Source organism: Lampetra planeri, chromosome 33 (genome assembly GCF_965212315.1).
Source record: "Lampetra planeri chromosome 33, kcLamPlan1.2.h2, whole genome shotgun sequence".
Taxonomy (NCBI): domain Eukaryota; kingdom Metazoa; phylum Chordata; class Hyperoartia; order Petromyzontiformes; family Petromyzontidae; genus Lampetra; species Lampetra planeri.
In genome coordinates, this window is record NC_136139.1 from 11,229,753 (window position 1) to 11,238,532 (window position 8,780).

Below are 8,780 nucleotides of genomic sequence, written 5' to 3' on the forward strand. Positions count from 1 at the left end.
TTTGTATTGTTTAGGTCCATTGAGCTTCATTTTCTCAATGCCACCCTCTCTTCCGTCTCATCTTTTTGCTGAATATGACACATTATAAATCTTGGATTGTTTGGCCATATTACACCAGGTATCACCTGGCCTGCTGACGTCAAGGCTGCTGTAAGCTGCAGATCCCCTTCCCCGCCAGCAGCCAGCGCTATGCTGCTACATTACTTATTCTATGCCACTACACATGTGTACAAGAACTGCTCAAATGTAACTTTACTAGCCTGTGCTGCAAGTCGTCGCGGTTTTGTGCTCGTGGCAGACATAAGGAGACTGGGCCTCCGTGGCGTACATCCGTGTCTGTTTGACTGTCAGTACTGTCCACACAGTCCCTGATGACGGCTCCACTAGAGACGTGATGTTTCTGAAACTACCGAGTAAAACAGCATCAGGTTATATCTTTCTTTCATGAAGAACTTGGACTTTACTTCAAATGAGGGTCACCATTATAATTTTGTTTTACATTCTCTGTTAACCCAAATGCCAGGAATTGTACCTTGAGTATTTCACTTTCATTTTCCAGGACGTGCAGAGATGACTGCTGCTTAGCCGCAGCCAATGCTTCAGATTCCAATGTATCTTCCTGCGTCTGGACCCTGAATGTGCACTTGAGGATTTCTTCCGATGCACATAAATGAGTGTTTAAAACTATGTTTGTTTTCAAAATCAGATCCTACACGTGTATGTGCAAGTGAACAACTCCGATGATGTGACCAGTTAGGAGGTACAACGTGGTAATGATACTGACTCTGTGAATGCCCGTATCGCTGCATGTGTACAGGCAGTCCTCGAATTACAAACGCGTTCCGATCCTGAGACCCATTCGTAAATCTGTATTTGAATGCACATACGGTCAATGTTATAAAATGTGTTACAGGTCGACAAAGTGAAGCATTGTTAAACTCCTAAATAAGAACTATTTTACATTTGCATATAATACTGTAATAAATATTGTATAGTTAATAAAAAATCGTATAAAGTAACATAACTAGAAAAAAATATATCAGTTTTCTTTTGACTTACCTTGAGTCCCGATGCTGGCTTGCTTGTGCGGTAACAATGGCACACACGCACACACAAACGGGGGAACTTGCACGCACGCACACAATAACGACAATTTCCTGTGTAGCCTTACCAGACTGTTGGGACAAGTGCTGTTCAAGGCAGCGGCGATGAAGGCCAGCACGGCACACGAGGGGGTGGGTGGCCAGCACCACGCCCGGCGACCTTTGTCTCCATCACACACATATGCGCACACACACCAATACTAACTCCGAGCTCAAGGCTGACTCAAAACGTCTGACGGTGTTCGTAAGTCGAGGACTGTCTGTACACTGATTTAAAAAAACTGACCGATTTTAAAGTGCTGGAGTCATGTCGGAATTAAATCAGCACTCACAAGTTACCTCTACTTCACAAACCCAGCAGAGCTGAAAGGATACGTCCCCACCACCAATTCATTCGTCTTTAACCGACCTAAAAAAAGACAACATTACAGATGCTGTTCAGTCCTGTTTGTGATTATGAACATGTTCAACACAACATGAATGACAATTTAGACAAAAACTTCGCAGGCAACAACAAAAACAGAAACGTATTGACTCTCATCGACGCGTCAGTTGTTACTTTGCAAGGTGCCCCCTTGCGAATCCTCCACTTCCATGGCCAGGTCGTCGTGTCTCTGTTTGTTGGCCTCCATTTCCTCCTTCTGCTTGTGGAAATGTATAAAATGTGGCAGCTTCTTGTATTCTTCTTGGTATTTATTCCAAATCGTCAAGTAATGTTGCCTGAGTTCATCATAATAGTTCCTGGGTGTGTGACAAACCAAAGGTAACAAGCTCCAGTAATGGCATGTAATATTTCTACTCCCCGCGATATAATTATCATAGTTGAAAACATTGCCATATGGTGATAACACTGTCCTTGTTATTTATCAGCCTGTGTGTGATATAATCAAAAGAAGGCATTATTGAGCAGGTGTTGTGTCCCACGGCTGATAAATTGTACATTTATTTGTAAGGATTAGGTTGCGGTTGGAATTCCGTGAATGAAGAATACACTACATGGGTGAATTTAAGCAACATGAATGGCGAGACAAATTAACATCTGTAACATTACACGATACTTACGCTTCCTTTGCCATGTTTTCCTTGGCATCTTCCAATTTGGACTTTTGAGTCAACTCATGTTGCACTAATATTGTCAGAGGCAATTTTAAGCTGTAAGAATGAAATGAAGAGGCACGAATAATGCTTTCCATTGGTCATTGTGCAAAAAATATTGGTTTCAGTGGCATTATATCAGACACATGCAATGGCTCGTGTTTGATGCTCTTACGTTTCACAAGCAGTCTTTTTGCGCTCCAATTTATGCTCAAGCTGTACACACTGCTCATCAAGTTCCCTGGTTTTCACTCCAATCTCTTTTATTTTTTCCTGTGTCTCCTTTAATTCATCTGCATTGACTTTAACAATGAACATAGCAATTATACAATTATGATCATCGTACAATGCGGCACTAATTATTGTCATTAATCCTTTAAATCAGGGGAAATGACATTCCAACAGAAAAAATGTTTAAGAGCTGTTTCACCATATTTTTGAGAAGCATTTAGCAGTTCAACCCTATGGAACTGTAATCACCCACTGCTGGATAAAGACAACCCAAGCTGCAATGTAATAATCCACCCAACACCTGCGCTTGAGCTGATTTCATCGCTCCATCTTCTGGGAACGTGTCCTCTATGACGTATTTCATTCCTTGGCTGACACTCAGTCATCATTGTTATTATAATTCACAAATGTTGGGGGTTTTTTTCATTTAAAAAATCTCAGCCTTAAAATTAAACTTGTTTTACGGAGAACCCTTGGTTAACAATTCGCTTTGGCTAAACTCCCAAAAGCCTCCCACAGGATTCGTTCTTGGTGGAAATGACATTTCGCCTGAAGAGTATATTGTTGAGCATTGCTAATAAGCGGTGACAGGCGTAATTGTACACGTGACGACGCGAGTGAATTATATGTTAGAACTTACAGCATAAAGACAATATAAAATAACTTTTGGTTCTTCTGACTGTGATTCTACACAACAGTAAAAGTGGTGCTTTCTTGTGAGCCTTTCCTCTACATAAATCATATAATTGAACATAAAATCTGATCATTACATCTCCATTTCCAGATATGGAGAACAGCCATCACCTTCAATAAACCAGTTATTAAACAGATTAATTAAACATACTGTACATACATATTTGTATTCTAAACCTTCCTGGCTGTGTCGGGTGGTGGAGGGTTATGACACATTTATACTTACGCGATCTAACCCAAAATCTTTTATTATGAATTGTATTCTATCACTGGGAGGAAAAGGGAGATGTGGATGTGTCGGTCAATTAGCTTTCTTCAGGAAACAAAAAAACGATACATTTTGTCTGGCGCACTTTCATTAGGCGTAAAAATAGATGATGTATCTTCATGATACCACCCTTATATCTGAAGATAGATTCACTATCTTACACGCACTACTCAGCGCTTACATCTCGCCTTTTCTTTTTCCTCAGCCATGGTATTGACCAGTTTATTTTCCTCGTATTCTGTTGTGGAATGTAAGAAAATATGCAATCTCAGAAAACGTATCATAACGTACAATCATATATGGAGTTAAGTGCAATTACCACATAGAGCTGATGGGTGTTTAGAAGCGTCTTACTACATTTAGAGAGGCATTATAATAATAACAAATCATCTACAGCCAGTTAAGTCAATAGGAATGCAAGTGATCCTGTCAAATCTGCATACCTGTCAACCCCTTATCAGTGCCCTACCTTATTACAGACCAATTCAGACCTAATTGGTCACCACGTGGCCCTTACAAATCTCAACGTTCATTCCATCACAAGGGAGAAACACAAATAAATAAGACAAAAATATGATTGTTTTCCCCGTATTGAAACGGCCTGAAAACTAAATTTCTCTGCACAAGAATACGAGTAAGCCGTACAGGTTGACAGGGTATGAGCTTCTCACTACACATTTAGAGATGCGCAATGATAACAATAATAACTCATCATCTACGCCCAGTTAAAGTCAACGGGAATGCAACTGATCCTGTCAGATCTGCGATGCTTTAAGCAGGCTTCAGCCAGGAGTTTGTTTCGTTTCTCGATGGGAACGAGAGGGTTTCAAGGGGTGTAGGGAGGTCGTTGTTACGAAGTTGAGCGATCATCAAAACGATCTTGTTCAGGTCTGGGCAGTCCAAGTCCCTCTCCGCCGCTGCTACCGACGACATCTCGCCTCAACTATGGTCCTCCCGCCTCTCCAGCACCAACACCACTATCAGAGAGGGGAGACGGACATTGCTCACAACACAACACCAAACATTATCTCTCTATAGCCTTGTAACACTCTTAAGCGAGCTGTCGGATATAAAAAACACACATTTAGACGCAGAGCTATGTAGGACATGCTGTGCGCAGACTTTGATAATCTCCATCGTAGACGGATTCCTCATGCACAAATATATATACAGATATATATACACACAAAACAACAAGATGTAGAGCCTTGTAACAGACTGAAGGGGCAAGTGCTGTTAGCGAGCACATGTGAAGGCCTGAACGGTACACGAGGGGGTGGGTGGTCAGCACCACGCCCGACCGCCTTTGTCTCACCAGTGGCGATGTTTTACACAACGCACCAGATACTCATTTGATGCCGAGTCGACCTAGAGAAGGCCCAGGACCGGGTCTGACAATCGTCACTGGTGTTGGTAACCTTGAGCGTGAATCGAACTCGTGATGCCGGGTTCGTAGCGCAGTGCGCTAACCACTGCGCCACCGCTCCCCACTTCAACAACAACCACCACCAACCAACCACAACGCTTGGGCACAACTTGCACACAGCGAGACACGCAGTGAACAATCCTCTCATGGGTCGTGGCCACGTTCGTGGTGGTGAAGGTGGTGACGTTGGTGGTGGCGGTGGAAGAGGATGCGTTCCTCTTTAAATGGTTTAAAAACCGACGCTAATTACCACACGCTTTAAACAATATATACACGACAAAAAAGGTGGCATTACGAGATTTGAGGTCACTTAAAACGTAGGCGGCTTTGTGTATGTTTGTTGTTGTGTGCCCGATGCTTTAGTTTGTGATTGTGTGAGGCTTGCGGCCTACCCAAATTGTTTTGTTTTTAAGCTGAGGGAACCCGAGTCGATGCACAATTGTACATCTGACAAACTGATTGCAGCATAACGTTACCGTTTGTGAGCGAGAAGGCTCTGGTGTTGTTGTCGATGATGATAATTACAACGATAACGTTATTTTTGTTATTTGCTGAAATTACGACTTTGAGCGCGCGCACGCAGGTTAAAATTTCCCGCTCTTTTCTAACGCGGCACGTGGTCAACGCCACGTGACCCGCGGCGACCACGTGACCAACCCCCCCTCCCCCCCATTATAACAGGGTCGACGTTCCGGGCAATGCCCCTTCATGGTATAAACTAGGAGAGGCCAGAGAGAGAAAAAATTGTTGGAGATTTCCCTTGTTTACACCATGGGGCCTGATAAGTATTATATATTAAAATATTCTGATAACCAGCTTTTAACCAAATATAGTAGTAGCTATACTAATTGGTTCTTTCGGTAAAGTCACGTATGTAGAAATACAATTAAAATAGATCACGACGTTTCGAACGCAACACAAGCGCTCGTCCTCAGGTGAAAATGGCGCAAACCACACAGCGAGGGAACACGCAGAGGGACATCACACACAGAGCACACAGAGGGACATCACACACAGAGCACACAGAGGGACATCACACACAGAGCACACAGAGAGACATCACACACAGAGCACACAGAGGGACATCACACACAGCACACAGAGAGACATCACACACAGAGCACACAGAGAGACATCACACACAGAGCACACAGAGGGACATCACACACAGCACACAGAGAGACATCACACACAGAGCACACAGAGAGACATCACACACAGAGCACACAGAGAGACATCACACACAGAGCACACAGAGAGACATCACACACAGAGCACACAGAGGGACATCACACACAGAGCACACAGAGGGACATCACACACAGAGCACACAGAGAGACATCACACACAGCACACAGAGAGACATCACACACAGCACACAGAGGGACATCACACACAGAGCACACAGAGAGACATCACACACAGAGCACACAGAGGGACATCACACACAGAGCACACAGAGGGACATCACACACAGAGCACACAGAGAGACATCACACACAGAGCACACAGAGAGACATCACACACAGAGCACACAGAGGGACATCACACACAGAGCACACAGAGGGACATCACACACAGAGCACACAGAGGGACATCACACACAGAGCACACAGAGGGACATCACACACAGAGCACACAGAGACATCACACACAGAGCACACAGAGGGACATCACACACAGAGCACACAGAGGGACATCACACACAGAGCACACAGAGGGACATCACACACAGAGCACACAGAGAACGGCAAACTGCACGGAGGCAAATACATCAAGAAGATGAGAGACGCGAAATCAGCCAACCTTAGAAATGTCATGCGATGCAAACCAGTCGGCCAACAACACAGTTGGACACTAACCTGGTTGAACACGTATTTCAAAAGACTGCTAAATCCTGTGTTCATCTTCCAGGTTGACCGGTTTCGGACCGGTTTCGACAATAATACTTCGATTTTATATCACGTAATTCATGCTAATTGCATCCCACAACGCTGTATATCAATTATATATATTAGGGCCCAATCCTATTTATAATAACTATCAAGCAAATTAAAACCCTCATAAAATAAAACGTGAATAAGCAACTAATGAAATGTCATGAAAGCAAAAGTCCGAGCAGCAGCAGCAGCAGCAACAATAAGTTATCAGAGAGCAGAGAAATGTCTCCATGAAGTCGACATCCCAGATCACAATCCGAACTACTCGCACGAGCAGCCAGGAAGCCTTCCCACGAGGGGCGGTGGAGTGGCCAAAACGTTCATTTAGACCAGGGGTGGGGAACCTTTTTTTCTGCCAAGGGCGATTTGGATATTTATAACATCATTCGCGGGCCATACAAAATTATCAACTTAAAAATGTGCCTGTTATATTTGGTCAAACATTTAATTAACTCACCCCTAATGTGATGGGCTGGAACTGCTTCTCTTAGGCGAGGCGTGTGACGTTAGCTGGTATTGATGATGATGTTGCTACTCGCAACTGCTTTTTCAGGTTTGCTCCTAGATTTATTGAATTTCGAGTCCCGCCAGCGGTTGCCTTGGCAGGGCCACACCAAATGATTTCGCGGACCTTATACGCCTGCGGGCCGGACGTTCCCCACCCCTTAAACCAATCGGTCAAATATATATAAAAAAAAACTTCAGTGTGTTTCATCGGCAGAGCCAGGCTTGCTTGAACTAATTCTGATCAACTGAGAGATGTTATCGATAGTGGCCCGGTGGCGAGATGTTCACTCCCTCGCCTGGTATACAGGAGGCTGTAGATTCGATCCCGATCTTGACGCCTATATATTTGGAGTCTGCGTGTCCTCTCTCCCCGTGGTTGCGTGGATTTTCTCCAGGTTCTCCGGGTTTTCCCTCCACATTTAGAAAGATGCGTTTAGAGTATTTGGCTGCTATATCTTTCCACGTGATGTTGAGCTATCATTTGTGGTCAGATTGATTCTGAAAAAGAGCTATATAGCTTAATGGGCCTTATCTAGTCAAATAAAAAAGAGTTTAATTTGAGTATAAGATATGGATATTGGTTGGACGCAGAACTATATAATACACAACACTAAATAATCATTACCGTCGTGGTGGAGAATTGTTATTTGATTATTGGTTGATGTGCGTACGTAAGCCATACCGTGCTAATCTGAATCCGTGATTTAACGCAACAGGTTTGTGTATACCCGACTTTCATCTATGTCAGCAGTTACCGTGTGATATTATGCTACAGTTGAATTCATGATTCTAACATATCTAACACAGCAACATCACAATAACGCATTAATTGCAATAATAATCACAATGAACAGGAACACAGACAACGCGTTATATAATAAATATCAAGGCCGTAATTATAATATATATTAAAATATGCTCAAAATGTCCCCCCCCCCCCCAATATATTGCTATAAACAATATTAAAAAAAATTGCTATGCTATGTAAATAAAAACAACAATTTGCTAAACCTTGGCCACAGAATTCTGTTTACATGATTGTGGTTATGGTTGTACTTTATTAATCCCTAATCTCTGCCATTACATACAATGAAACAAGAAAAGGTAAAAATAAAAAAACAGAGCAATGGAAACAATACACTATTAGACATTATTGTAAAAAATAAATAAAAAGTCCATCCCATGTGTAAGTAAATTTTTGAATATTTAGGCAGGAAATTAGTATTCAAATTTAGATTTTTTTCTGGGGGGGACCCCTAGACCCCCTGGAAGATTTGGTCCCCCCCAATTTTCACTCCATGGCTACGGCCTTGATAAATATATGAACAGACTAAACAACAAACATCTACCACCTACAAGGTTCGCCATTTTACACCGATTTCCAACAAATAAAAATATACAGTGGGCCAACGTTTCAGGCAAGGACCCTCCCATCGGCGCTTGAGAAAACATCTCAGAATGTTACGTCAATCCTCTCCTTGACGCCGCCATCCCTCGCTGCCCTCCACCCAGAGCGC

The 8,780-nt window shown here is 43.0% G+C and overlaps 1 long non-coding RNA gene across 1 annotated transcript; it reads right to left on the minus strand.

The window, feature by feature from the left end:
• Positions 1-265: 265 nt before the first annotated feature.
• LOC144729535 (uncharacterized) lies at positions 266-5,415 on the minus strand. The gene is made up of 9 exons (XR_013587720.1): positions 5,293-5,415; positions 4,245-4,367; positions 3,572-3,628; positions 2,374-2,500; positions 2,166-2,255; positions 1,663-1,844; positions 1,479-1,512; positions 533-632; positions 266-406 (listed from the first exon to the last, which is right to left on the minus strand). It is a non-coding gene; the product is annotated as an uncharacterized LOC144729535 (long non-coding RNA).
• Positions 5,416-8,780: the final 3,365 nt, after the last annotated feature.